At 40.8% G+C, this 14,360-nt stretch overlaps 1 protein-coding gene across 4 annotated transcripts in view; it reads left to right on the top strand.

Moving 5' to 3' along the window:
- Positions 1-213: 213 nt before the first annotated feature.
- The window catches only part of PCNX4 (pecanex 4), a 67,664-nt gene continuing 53,517 nt past the window's right edge, over positions 214-14,360 (top strand). For 2 of the 4 annotated variants that reach the window (XM_069092053.1, XM_069092050.1), the window contains exons 1-2: positions 216-462; positions 907-1,016. The gene's annotated coding sequence lies outside the window, so the exon portion shown is untranslated. Of the gene's footprint in view, positions 463-906; positions 1,017-14,360 lie in introns of all 4 variants that reach the window. The other 2 variants (XM_069092052.1, XM_069092051.1) reach the window with 2 other exon arrangements.

Here is a 14,360-nt window from a genome sequence, read left to right as displayed (position 1 = left end):
GTTGCCTTTATTTTTAATCTGGCATGTGTTTTTTGAACACCACTGACAAAAAGCAGGCGGCTGCCTCTTCGGTCGACCTGGTCTTTTTAGGTAAAGACACGCAGGCGGTAGCCGGTGCGGGGAAACCGGGTGCCAGGGCGGTTCTTGGGCGGCCACGTGGCGGGCACTGGGGAGGGGAGAAGAGGAGGGGCGAGGGGGGGGGGGGGGGAATGGAGTTTCGGTCTTTAAGTCTTCGAGGAGGTAACACTGAAGACAAAGCACGACTGCAGGAAAAGGGGCGAGGAAAAAAAGCGAAACAACGCACGGAGAATCTGTCAGCAAAGCAGGGGGGCCCCAATGGCGGCTCCTGGCCGCCGCCCCCATTAGGAAAACGTCGCGGTTGTCAAGGTAACGACGTCGTGGCGCGTTCGGGTGAAAGGTCACCGCCTCCTCGCCCGGCTGCACCTCATCTCCGCCCCCCCCGTAAGTCCGGGCGACTCCCCCGCTCCCCCAGACCCCCCCGGGGCGGGCGCCCCACAGTCAGGGCGGCGGGCCGAGGGAGAGCCGGGGAGGCACGGGGGTGGGCCCGGTGAGTCTCCTCGGCCCGCGCTGCCTCTGGGCCCGGAGAAGCGCGCCGGAGCTCGCTCCGTTGGCCGTGTCTGTGTGTGTGTGGGTGTGGGTGTGGGTGGGGGTGTGTGTGTGGGTGTGTGGGTGTGGGTGTGGGGGGGTCTCCCGGGGGCGGGGAGCGTGGGCGGGCCCCCCGGAGCCTAGTGAGGTCAACAGCTCCTGCTGGGCCTTATGGAGACGAGGCTGTGTTGGGTCCCCAGCTGCGGACTTGGCGATGTCGCAGACTGTGCCGTTTGGGGTGTGTTTATGTGTGTCGAGGGAAAGCCTGCTGGGTTTTTTTTCTTTTCCTCCGCCCTGCAGGTCACTGCTACCCATCAGGCCGGAACTCCCAGCCCATTGCAAAAATGAAAGTTAATTAAAAAATGCATCCTCCAGGAGCCCTAGTCTGTGCCTCACTAGGATGATTTGAGGTATGTTCCCTCGCACGCGCATGGAACATACGTATCTCTGTGGCTTTATTACCACGCAGATGGAGAACCACGTGGGCCCTGCTATTTAAAATCTCCACTTTGCATAATTTACAGCACCTCACCCCATTCCTTCCATAGAAATTTGTGTATATTTTACTTTAAAAAGAGCGGGGTATAGAGCCCTTTAACCAACATAAACTCCATAATTCTTGTAGTTCTGATGACCTTAATTTCCATCCCATTGGTTCGCTAAATTCAAACCCACTAATTTGTTTCTTTCAACAATTATAAGAATAGCAGGACTTTTGAATAGCTTATTCAAATATCTTCATGGAATTTCTCCAGCATTAATTTCTTGACTTAGTTATTAGGAAGTTATTAGGTTTTTGTTTACCATTCTCTCACTTTAGTTTACAGACTTCCCTATAAAGCGTTTGAAGTGACCTTGTTGTGGAATTAAATCCTGTAAACTAAAAGGAAACAAACAAATTAATTTTTTAAAAAAAAGTGACCTTGTTTTTCCAGCTTTATTTCCCTCTGTTCCTCTTTGAGGAGCCCTCTACTGAAACTATTCATTTGGTTACTGACTCTTCCCCTTACAGAGCTCCTGTTTTTCTGCAGCTGGCTTTTCACATGCCATTATTCCTTTTAAGGATGCTGTCCCCTATTCTCTGCTTATGGTCCTGCCCTTCTTTCAAGGCCTGACTTCATTCTCAAGTCAATCACTGGGCATATTAAGCCCCTACCTATTCCAGGCTGGGAGCTTTCAAGGGATACACATACTAAAATGATATTTACTTGTCCCTGTGCTAGAGAACTTTTTATTCTCCATGGGCCATATGTTCACAAATAATTAAATACAGGATATGTACAAAACGAATAGATATTGACTTAGAGGGGGACACCAAGAATTGGGAAAACTTGCCCTATGTTACACTTGCCTATGTAAACAGATCTTAGATTCAAACTTTGTCTAATCTTAAAAATAATTCTTTTCACTATTGCTATGTTGTCTTCTCTGAACTTATGTATGACCTTTTTTTTTTTTCTAAAAAAGCAATCATGGGTTAAATAACTTGCTCAAGGTTACACGGCCAGTTATTTCTGGGTGTGGTGCTAAGTGTCAGAGCCCTGGTTCAATCCCAGGTCATCCCGACTCTGGGGCCGGTGCTCTTACTTGCTGTGCTACCTGGCTGCCCCAATGTATGACCTTTGAGTTATGAGATTTTGTGAACTCCTATAGCATTATTTTATACATCAACCATTTGGTCCATACTGCTCTATAGTGTTTATTTTTTTTTATTATTTATCAATTCTCTAGATGGTTGTAGTACCAACACAATATTCACAGCACCTAGGGCAGCTATGAATATGCTGGCATAATTTTGAATCACAAAATAGAACAGACTCCACATGGAAGACAGAACCAAAACATTTATTCAGACACCAGAAAGCCAAATCCATCATAGCAAAAAAGAAATCTATACACAATAACAGTGCAGGTGAAACCACCATCCCCAAGCCTTTCCCCAGCTAGGGCCTTCCCACAAACTCACACTCTCCCACTCATAGCTCACTGCTTTCTTCCCTTTTCTCTTCCTGTTCCACCCATTCAGCAAGCTCCTCCCACCACAGGCTTCATGTGACTCAAACTCCTGTGCCTTAGACTTCCATATGACTTAAGCAGGTCACTTGGACCTGTTAATTGATGGGAAACATCTTCTCATTTACCTTACCATTACAGTTACCAGCTTCCTGAAGGCAGAAAGTATGTCTAATATTACTTTTTATTCCTCTAGATGCTTGGCACAATACTTATACTCAGTGGGCATTTAATAAATATTTGAATTTTTGTTAAAATGCAGGCAAAATACAATTTCAAATTCAACTACTGTTTTAGCACTTTCATTGTATTAAATGAATTTGTACTCATCAGCAGTCAGTGGGACATGTTCTTACATAGAATAATTCTTAACAGTACCAGGACTGCCTCTAGCAACTTCCTAGGGAACATTGGAAAGCAAAAGAAGAGAATTTTTCTTTCTCATCTCACAGGGATCCTTTCCCTTTAGACTGAGTTCTGCTCAGTCTCCTCGATCCCCCATTTTGGCATTTGACTGAGACCAGTTCTCCCCCACTAAAGTTTCTTTTGCTCCAAGAAAACCCTTCCTTTATCCTCTCCCCTCTCAAATCAAAGCATCCTTTTCTCAAGAGGCAACATAGCACACAAAAAAAACAAAAAACCCAGTATTCGAAGTTGGGAAAACTAGGCTTATTATTCCAGTACTGCCAGTAAGTAATCAGCAGTAACTAGCTTGGGCCAGTCATGTAAACTCTGGATCTCACTTGCTTCATCTTAAAAATGAGGAGATAGGACCAAATGTTCTACTAAGTTCCGTTCCAGCTCTATAATTCTACATTATAAAGTCTTCATCTTGGCTAGCTGGTGGAAAGAAAGTGAGCTACACTATCTAAAAGTAGTTTACACTAAAGCTTAATCCTCGTAGAAGGATTTTAAAAGACCTGTTCAGTGAACGGGTCTTAAACTAGTTGTCTTCCAAGTCAATTTTTGTTGAACTGAATTCCTATTTCTTGAAATATTGAGAGGGGAAGGTGCTTTTGAGCAGAGTGCCCTTCCTAATCTTCCCAGTCCATACAACTGGCCCAATCTTAGTTTGCTGTCTTTCCGTAGATTATCTGGCTACTATAAAATTTCTGGACCTGTGCTGGAGTCTTTCTTACACTTTCCACATAACTAAAGACTAGAGTCAACAACCTAATACCTCTCTTCTTAAGTCATTTCAGTCTGTGTAATACAGCCCTTAAGTATCCCTAAATAAGCCTTAAGTATTCATTTAATCAACAAACATTTATCAAGTAATTACCATATGACACACACTACACCAAACCCTGGGGATACCAAAAAAAAAGCACAATCCCTGTCTTCACGAAGTTTATATTCTGATGGGGTAGACAGCATTTACATATAAGATACATACAAAATTAAATGGAAGATAACCTTAGAAAAGGAGGCATTAGTAGGTGGGGGTCTTGGAACGACCTGCAGAAGATACTATTTAAGCTGAATCTTGAAGGAATCCAGGAATCCTGAGAGATGTAGTAGAGGAGGGATTGGTCTGATACTGCTTATTTCTTCCCCTTTTTACTATACCTACACCCAGAATTGTGTTTTGCTTGTGACTATCTCCTTTTCGACTCTATCCACTCTCTTAAATGTCACTTCCTTTATTGTAGTTCTGCACTGTAGTCTTTTTGTTCCCCTAATGTTTCCTTTCCTGACTCAAAGAAATGATATTCTTAAGATTCCTTTTCCTGCTTCCTTCCCTTCTCCCTAAATTAGGAGAACTTCCCTTTTTCCCTCCTTTTCCCATTCCCTATCTTTTCTCTTTGAAACACACATCCTCAATCTGAGCTCCTTCTTTTTGTCTTCCAAGGAGTCTGGAGGAACTCTTCTCCCTTTAAGATGTAAAGACTCTATCATCATTAGTCCTTTTATATTGCTTGAACTTGTTTATCTTCCTAGGATTTTCTCAGTAGTAATGATTGGAAGTCATATCTTCTATTAAAAACTCATTTTCTTTTTCTCATAGGATTATGTTCGGCTTTGCAAGGTAAATTATTCTTGATTTTAGGATTTTCTGTTTTTGCTTTTCAATAAATTTTATTCCCAGTTTTCCTTTTTTTCATAGCAATTGGTGCATAATCTTGTATAAACCTCTGGCTCTTTGGTGCTCTTTTCTGACTCCTTAGAATATTTTTTTTCTTTGACCTGAACACTTTCTGGAATTTGTCAACCATACTTTTGAGTATGCTAAATTTGGGATTTCTTTCAGGTGGTGACTTATAGCTTCTTTCTGTTTTTCCTTTGCTCTAGCTCTAGGCAGTTTTTTTTTCCTAAAATATACCATCCTGGATTTTTATTTGGCCACTTTTCAGAGAATCCATTGATTCTTAATTTAATTCTCCTTGTCCTGTTTTTCAATTCATCTTTTTATAGTAAATCTACTTCATGTATTCGAATATTTTAGTCTTTTTTATTTGTAGTCTAGTATTGTTTTATCATTGGATTTTTGAGTTTTGTTTTCATTGTTCTTTTTATCAAAGTGTCTACTCCTTGGGTTAATCTTTTAACTTCTCTTTTTATTGTTCATTCTCCTTTTTAAGTTTTTCCTCAAAAGCTTTATTTCAATCTTGATTTCTTGTTACATTTCTCCCTTATCTCTTAGTCCTTGTGACCTATTCATCCTTTTTTCCCATGGGGTCATACTTTTAATTACTGCTGGAATTATTTTCTTCTGGAATTTTAACTTGGGAGGCTCCACTCATAGTATTCTTTCATTGTCTTAGAAATTTTCTTCTGTTTTCTTATGACTTCATGTTCTCTGCTAGGATTGGCTGGCAAAGGTCCCTCTCCTGTCTATTTCTTTTGAACTTCTATTTCCTCTACAATTGCTGGAGTTGTTATTCAAGTTCCTCACTGCTAGAAGCAGGATGGGAGTGGATAAATACAAAAAACCATAGTGATCTCTCAGGTCTTGGAGGCTGGCAGCTAGCAAGACATGTGGACATAGTTTCTTAGTCTTATATACTTCAGCAGTCTTGGTCTGGGAGACTGATTTGGAGATCATGGTCCTGGATAGGGAGGCTAAACCTAGGATCCTAGTTTTTGTGTCCTACCCCCAATACAATTCTGGACTGGGACTTTATGTGGGGCCCTAATTCTACTCATTTCCAATCTCAGATGGTGTAGTTGAGCCCTGGCCCTTCCTCCTGCTGTTAGTCCTAAATGGGTGGGAGGATCTAGAAGCCAGGGTATCCTAGATAGGGACTCTAGTTCTGTGTGGAATGGTTTTCTAAATACTGATTTAGATTCACAGTTTATCACATGGTCCTTGGTTGTAACTTTTTTTAAAGGAGTGGTAAATACCAACAGTGGTCTTTCTCTCATCGCTCCTCTGTTTCATTTGGAGATATTTTCTGTTTCTTGAGGTAATTCTCCAACTTTATATTTTTTATCTGTAAACCTATAATAAACACCTTATTCTGGTTTCATTTTTTAAATTGAATTTGAGTAAGCTATAAATTATATATTTCTTAAGGAATAGTGAAAGGTAATATTTACCAACTGTGAACTAGCATAAAACTTTGCAACCTTTTATAGTTATATATGTAGGTGACCTTAGACACCTACCAGACTTTAAGCTTTGTGAAGAAAAGTATAAAATCTTCCTCATCTTTGTATTGCCTTTTGTAGCAGCAAGCACCCCAAGCGTCCTCAGGGTTTGCTGCCCATACAGGTTCTTGGATCTGCTTTGTAAAAGGAAAGCAACTCAAAATGGGTTAACAAGCTTACTTTATTCAGTCAAACATATATCGTTTACCTAGTTCAGGGGAAAAAGGTCAGCACCCCGAACTTCAGAATACACAGACAGAATTATCAAGTCAAAGAAACAGATCAAGTAGACAGATTTCCAAACTGTCCAACCATTACATCCATACCCAGTCAACATCTGGGTTTCCACATCTGGGTTTTTCAAAGCCGGGGGACTCTCAACAACGGCTTCCCAGAATACAGATCAAATCACAGAACACTTCTCAAAGTGAGCCCCAAAACAAAGCCTCACATCAGGGCTTATATAGCCTTCTCCTGGCTCAGAGAATGTAACAACCTTATTGACTCACTGGCCAATCAAGAAGTATCTACTGAAAAACAAGCCTCCCTCCCCAGGCTCCAGGTGCACCTCAGCCTAGGGGCAGGGAAGATCTTCCAAATTTGCATTCCCATTACAACCTCATAGCATTTTAACATTATTTTGCACATGGTAGGCATTCAGTGTATATTTGTTGAATGAGTAAATGCATGAGGTAGAGAGAAGTGAGAGATGGTGTAGATATAAAAACAGTATTTAGCAACTAATTGGATCCATGGGTAAAGAACAATGAGGAGCTTGCAGGTAACCAAGATTACAAACCTGCTGATAGGATGGTGAGGCTCTCAACAGAAGTAAAATACCATATTTACTCATATAATTTCCTGTCTTTCTCTGTTATCCTCTAAATTAGGAAGAGGAAGAAGGATTATAGATAGATGTCTAGTTTATCTTGGCAAATTTTACTAAAGAATAACAGTAAGTCATCATTCTAAGCATTTATTAAGAGTCAACTATGTGCCTGGTACTGTGCTAGGCACTGAGGATGCAAATATAATAAATGAAACAATCCTTGCTCCTCTGAGTGGGGAGATATATCAGGAGAAATAGATTTCTCCGTTCACTCCCTACAGAAGTTATTCCAAACCTTCTCTTTCTTCCCCAAGGCTCCTACACCTTCCCCTGTCACCTCTCTTACAGCTGACAACCTTGCCTCTTTCTTATAGAGAAAGTTGAGCTATTCTCTGAGCCTCTTTTCTTCCATTTTCTTCATCTCAAAACCCCTTGACATTTCTTCTACACTTTACTCCTTTTCCCTTATCTCTGACAAAAAGATAGCCTTCTGGCCAAGGCTAACCCCTCCACATATATGCTTAATCTCATCTCCTCCTGTCTTCAGCAGATTGTCCTGTGAATGGAACCTTTTCTATAGTCTTTAACCTCTCCCTATATATTGGTTCCTTTCCTATTGCCCTTAGATGTGCCTAAGATCTTTTCTTCCTTAAAAAAACCTTTACAGGGCGGCTAGGTGGCTCAGTGAATAGAGCACTGGCCTTGCAGTCAGGAGGACCTGGGTTCCGATCCGGCCTCAGACACTTAACACAAAAACTAGCTGTGTGATTTGGGCAAGTCACTTAACCCCAATTGCCCTCCAAAACACAAACAAAAACCTTTACTAGACTCTGCTCTCCCCACTGGCTTTCATCCTGTAGCTCTTTTCCCCTTGAGAAAGCTGTCTATACATCTCCACCTTTTCTTCTCCCTCTTCTGAAACTTCTGAAATCTGGTTTCTTTCCTCGTCATTCAACTGAAACTGTTCTCTCCAAAGTTGCCGATGATCTCTTAATTGCCAGATCTGTTTGTCTTTTCTCATCTCATCATCATTTTCATCTACTTCATTTGACACTGTTAACCACCCTTAGTTGGTTTTCATGATCCTACTTGCCTGTTTCTCCTGTGTTTCGTTACTTCTCTCTGTCTTCTCATTTGTATCGTATCATGTCCCCTAATTCTGGGTATTCCCTAAGGTTTTGATCCAGGCTGTCTTTTCTCTCTCAAGAATTCTTAATTTGGGGTCCATACACTTGGTTTTTAAAAATGTTTTTAACTGTACGTCAATATTTTTTTACTTTTTTTTTTTGGTCTTTATTAATTTGTTTACTTTTACTTTACAAGATTCATTTCCACAATTCCTTGAGTTTCAAATTTTCTCTCCCTTCCCCCACCATGGAAGCATACAATCAAGTATAGTATCTGCAAATACTTTCTTTTTTTAAATTTTTTATTTTTTTGCTCTCTCCCATATTTTCTCCCATACTCCTTTCGACTTTTCCTGTGGATGTCTATGCCTTAGTGCCTGTATATCTTATTTCCCAATTACATATAAGATGGTATTAATAATAGTATATATATATATATACATATATATATATACACACACACACACATATATACATATATATTTGAATATTTGATTTTAAAACTTTCAATTCCAGATTCATTCCCTTCCTTCCTTGTCACCCACCCTTACTGGGAAGGTAAGCAGTTCAGTATAGGTTGTACATGTGTGGCTAATGCAGAACAATAACATAGTAGATATATTGTAAAAGACTGACTATATTTCCCTTCCTCCTATCCCACCTCCCCCTTGTTCTGTTCTCTACTTTGATCCTGTCCCTTTTCAAAAGTGGGTGCTTCCAACTTCCCTTCCCCCAGCCTGCCCTCCCTTCCATCATCCCCCCTCTCATCCCGTTCCCCTCCTACTCTCCTGTAGGGTGAGATACACTATTTAGTGTGTATTTCATTTCCTCCCTGAGACAAATTCAATGAGAATAAGGTTGACCCATTCCCTTTGGCCTTCCTATTCTTCCCCTCCATTGTAACCATTTTCCCTTGCCTTTTCTGTATGAGATAGTTTACCCCAATCTGTCTCTCCCCATCTCCTCTCATTATATTCCTCTCACCTCTTAATTTCACCTTTTAAGTATCATCCCTTCCTGTTAAGTTGGTCCTTTGCCCTCTATGTATACCTGTAAACATATATACACACATTCACATATGTATTCATATGCCCATATACCCTCATATAAAGTCATTAGCTTCCATTTCCTCCAATCTAATTCTGAAGCAATGATTCTCCTCAGTGAGCTTTTGAGATTCTTTTTCCATCTGGTGAATTCGACTTTTTAAGGCATTCTTCTCCTCATTGCCTTTTTGAGCCTCCTTTGCCATTTGAGTCAGTCTGTTTTTTAAAGTATTATTTTCTTCAGTCAGGCTGTTGACTCTCATTTCATAATTTTCTTGCATTGTTCTCATTTCTCTTCCCAATTTTTCCTCCACTTCCCTTATCTGCTTCTTAAGGTCCTCTATGGCCTGTATCCATCTTGTATTTTCCTTTGAAGCTTTTGGTGCAGGAGTTCTGACTTCACTGTCTTCCTCCTGTTCGATACCTTGCTCCTTCTTGTCCCCAAAATAGCAGTGTAATGTTGGTATCTTCTGTCTGCTTTGTTTCCTTTGCCTGCTCATTTTGCCACTCAATTACTTGACTTATGGGCTTTTTGCCACAGTAGGACTCTGCCACCAGACAAGGGAGCTTTCATCCCAAACGCTGGGGTTTTCTCAGCTGCCGGAGGTATTAGATGGTTGCCCTCTCTGAGGTCTCCACACGCTCTGGCAAGCTGGACACACACCCCAGAACCTCCACCCTAGACTGCAATCCAGATCCAAGCAAGTTAAAGCAAGAGCGATTACCCCTCAGACTGGTGCTTGGTCTCCCTACAGGAGAGGAGGTGAAGGCTGCAAAGGAGCTGAAGCTGCAAAGTGGCACTGGCTGGCTGTGCCAGTGTCTCAGCATCTTCTCGCCCTGGGGCTAAAAGCCACACACTCCCACCTACTGGTCCCAAAGTCCAGACTGCACTGGCCTTTCACCTTGCCCTTCGCATCTATGTGTTGATAAATCTGGAAATGGCCACAGCTGCTGCTGTTGTGGAGTCCCTCTGGCCGGGGGCTGGTCAGGCCCGCCCTGGGGCTAAAGCCTCTGTGTGGGCTGGGCTCAGCTCCCAGAGTGCTAGGATGGATTCCTGCCGGCCTGCCGGGCTGTCCTCAGCAGGAGGTTAGCTTCTCTGTGTCATTTTGTGGGTTCTGCAGCTCCAAAGTTTGTTTAGAGTCCCCTTTTTACATGGATTGGAGAAGGTGGAAGCCGGAGCTGTGGGAAGGTCATGCTTCTACTCCGCCATCTTGGCTCCACTTGTATGTCAATATATTTGATTTTCATTATAATACTTTGTATTTTATGCATCTAAAGATTCATGACACAAAAAAAAAGTTTTAATAGTCTCTCTCTGTCAGAAGAGGAGAAAGGGTAATGGAATAATAAGCATTTTCTATAGTGCTTAATATGTGCCAGGCACTGTGTAAGCTCTTTACTGTAATGTAATGCCAAGGAAAGGCAACTTCCCAAGGTTCAGAATACCAGCATAGGTGCTCTCCATTTTATTCAGTGACCAACCAAGAACAGAGAAGATCAAAACATGACATCATTCCAAATACAGCATTTACTAAATGTGATTAAATAATCTCCAAGTACTACCCCACCCCAGGACCTTCCAATCATTCAATCAATTACAAAGTCCTGGTTCTAAATACTACTTTACCCCTAGGCTTTACCTTCATTTAGTCCACCACAAAGCCCCTCTTCTCAAATGGAGATTAGTTTCCAAACATAAGTAAAGTACATTCATTTGCTCAACCATAGAACACAAAAAAGGTCAAAAGTTCCCCACCCCCTGGATCACAATTGAATCTACCCCAGAGTTACATCAAGTTTAAGCACAGCACTTAATACCCAAATGGAGGTCTTTTCTTCATCTTGACAGGAGGCAAGTTCTCAGCAATCTTAGTTCCTGGGGAGACAAGGCTTAGCAAGGCCACAAGATACATTGCCAGTCTCTTCATTAATTCATCCTCTGTCTGTAGAACATCTCTGTCCTAGAACCCCTGAAAACATCAGCAAAACCCTCTCCCAGGATTTCTGTAAACATACAACAAGAAAATCCTTCTTCAGGGCTTCTGAACCAACAGAAAGGTTCCCAGACCCCTGCAACAACAGCACTGTCCTTCACCAGTGGACAGTATTCATTCTGTCTGCAGGACAGTCTCCAGACCCCTGCAACAACAGCACTGTCCTTCACCAGTGGACAGTATTCACTCTCTGTCTGCAGGACAGTCTCAGGGCTTCTTAACCAAAAGCCAGGTTCCAGGACTTCTTCAACAACAGGACTGTCTTTCACCAGTGGACAAATCTGGCAAAACAACATCAAAACAGACAGACAAAGTACCAGCAAAACAGCCATGTCTCCTCAGTCCTTGGCAGCTCAGGGGGCAGGTCTCAAAAGTCTAGGGCAATTCAAAGTAGCCCTCAGCAATCCTTCTCAGTCTCTCTCTCTCTGCCTCCACGAGGTGCTGCTTCCAAAAAGTTCTTCTGCCTCTCTCTTGTCTCTCCAAATCTATGTCCCCAGCTCCTCCCAGTTCAGGACTCTCTTTTCACATCAACAAGTCCGTCCCACAGGTGGGATTAACAAGCTCTGGGTTTTAACACAATCAATTTGAAAAACTAAGCCAATACAGGGGAATCTTTAAATGCCATTACTATCACATTTACAAATATCTCATTTGATTCTCCCAACAACCCTGTGTGGTAGGTGCTGTTTTTATTCCCATTTATCAGTTGAGGAAAATGAGGTAGAGGGGCAGGAAAAAAAAGAGAACAAAAGACAAAGCTTTAGAGATTACTTTAAAAAGTTATATTTACAGTTATATTGCCCAACTGTATGCCAATAAATCTGATAATCTAAGTAAAATGGATGAATATTTACAAAAATATAAATTACCCAGATTAACAGAAGAGGAAATAACATACCCATTTCAGAAAAAGAAATTGAACAAGCCAATAGTGAACTCCCTAAGAACTCTCTGGGGTCAGATGGATTTACAGGTGAATTCTACCAAACATTTAATGAACAATTAATTCCAATATGATTGGGAAAAATAGGTGAAGGAGAAGTCCTACCAAATTCTTTTTATGATATAAATATGGTGCTGATACCTAAACTGGGAAGAGCAAAGGAACATGGCTTAGATGTACTAAATCTAAAGTGGCAATCATCAAAACTGTTTCCTACAGCTAAGAAATAGAGTAGTGGATCAGTGAAATAGATTAGGGACACAAAAAGACAGGTATAGAAGAAAGAAAATCAAAGAAAAAGGAAAAGAATGACTGGAGGGGGAGGAGAAAAAGCAAGATGTCAAGGGTATAGAAAGGACAGCCAGAATTTGTTGTGGGAACTTTTAAATTCCTGTCTAAATTTCTTTTTCAGTTAGCAGGAATTTATTTTTCTAATTTTTTTTTTTGTTTTCTGATTGCCCCCTCACCCAAATGAACACCAAAAAAAGAAAGAAAAGAAAACCCTTATGCATAGTCAAGCAAAGCAAATTGCCTCATTGACCATGTCCAAAAGTGTGTCTCTGCTTTTTAAGTTAATCACTTCTGTCAGGGGGGTTAACATGCTTCAGTATCTTTGGAATTGTGGTTTTGTTATTGCATTAAGAGTTCTGAAGTCTTTAAAAGTGATTTTTATTTATAATAATATTATATAAGTTGCATTTTTCTACTAATGTTGACATAGATCTAGGTTTCTCTGAATTGTCCATTTCATCATTTATGGATCAATAATATTCCATTACCATCATATGTCATAATTTAGTTACCTATTTCAAAATAGATGGGCACCCTCTTAATTTCTAGTTTTTGCCTACCATGAAAAAAAGCTGTTATGTTTTTGTATGTATGGGCCCTTATTTCCTTTGGTAATTTTAGGAGTATAAGGCTACTAATGATAATCACTGGGTTAAAGGATATGCAGTTTAGTGGCTTCTGGGGCCTAATTCCAAATTATTTTCCAGAATGGCTGGTCTAACAATTTATAATTAACCCAACAGTTAATTGCTGTGCCTGTTTTCTTGAAGCCCCTCTATATTTGTAATTTTCTTTTTATTATCTTTGCCAGCCTGATAAGCTTGAGAAAGTATCTCAAAGTTGATTTAATTTAAATTTTTCTAATAGTTATTTTAAGCATCTTTTATATGACTATAGATAATGTAGATTTCTTTCCTTGAGAACTGCCTGTTCATATTTTTCAGCTATCATTTGGGGAATGGCTTTTTATCTTATAAATAGAATCAGTTCCTTGTATGGTCTACATGTGAGACCTTTATCAGAGAAACTTGCAAATATATTTCCAAGTTACCTGTTTCCTTTCTAATTTTAGCTGATTTGGTTTTGTTTTGCAAAAGCTTTTAAATTTTATGTAATCAAAATTGTCTGTTTTATCTTCTTTGATCCCTTCTGTCCCTTTTTTGGTCATGAGATTGATGAGGGATGGCTCCCAATAGGTTCAGCAGGAACTCTGATCTTATCAAAGACCAGAAAACCTGCTATTCAGTCTTGAAAGAGTTCAGCTCAAGCCAAATTGGAGTCAGAGTTGTAAAAGTTTATTATACACTTTACAGCAGGCAAGGGTCCTTTAGGGGGAGCTGCAAGTTTATTATTAGGCTGTACAGCAGGCAAAAGTCCTTTAGGGGGACCTGCAACCTCAAAGGGGTAGAATTAAGATTTTTATAGGATAATCCATAGTAGAACCCATGCCAATTATGCTAACTAGTTGATTAAGGATGGGATTAGGGAGGAGTTAAGGTGGGAATAGTGTTTAAAGGAACATGCATTTTTAATGTAACTGCGCAGGCGTATTGCCCATGATTCACTGGGAAAAAGCCCAATGTGGGGGGGGCTATCTAGAGGTGTGGTTTTAGGCTTGAAACGTCACTAAGTCAGCTAGTGGTCAAGGGTTGATGAAGAAGTGCCCAGTCTGCCACCCATCAGTGTCATGTTTGACAAGATTGATATCTGGGAACCAAGGATGAGGAGTTAACCCAGGGATAGGGTACCGAAGGATTCATGGGGGCAGCGGGCCACTATACAAGGGGGAGATAATAGTTGCCTAAGCTGAAATGTTTATAGATACTTTAGTGAAGGATTCATAGGAATAGTCTGTTATTGTTCCAAGCTGAGATAGTTGTTGCTGGGCAGAGTTATTGCTCTGAAGCTAGGGATGGGGGG

Source organism: Petaurus breviceps, unplaced genomic scaffold (assembly GCF_028583685.1).
Source record: "Petaurus breviceps papuanus isolate PSGF00001 unplaced genomic scaffold, PetGlider_PUasm1.0 189, whole genome shotgun sequence".
Classification (NCBI taxonomy): domain Eukaryota; kingdom Metazoa; phylum Chordata; class Mammalia; order Diprotodontia; family Petauridae; genus Petaurus; species Petaurus breviceps.
Note: the sequence above shows the minus strand (reverse complement) of the source record. Positions and strands in the feature narration are given on the sequence as shown.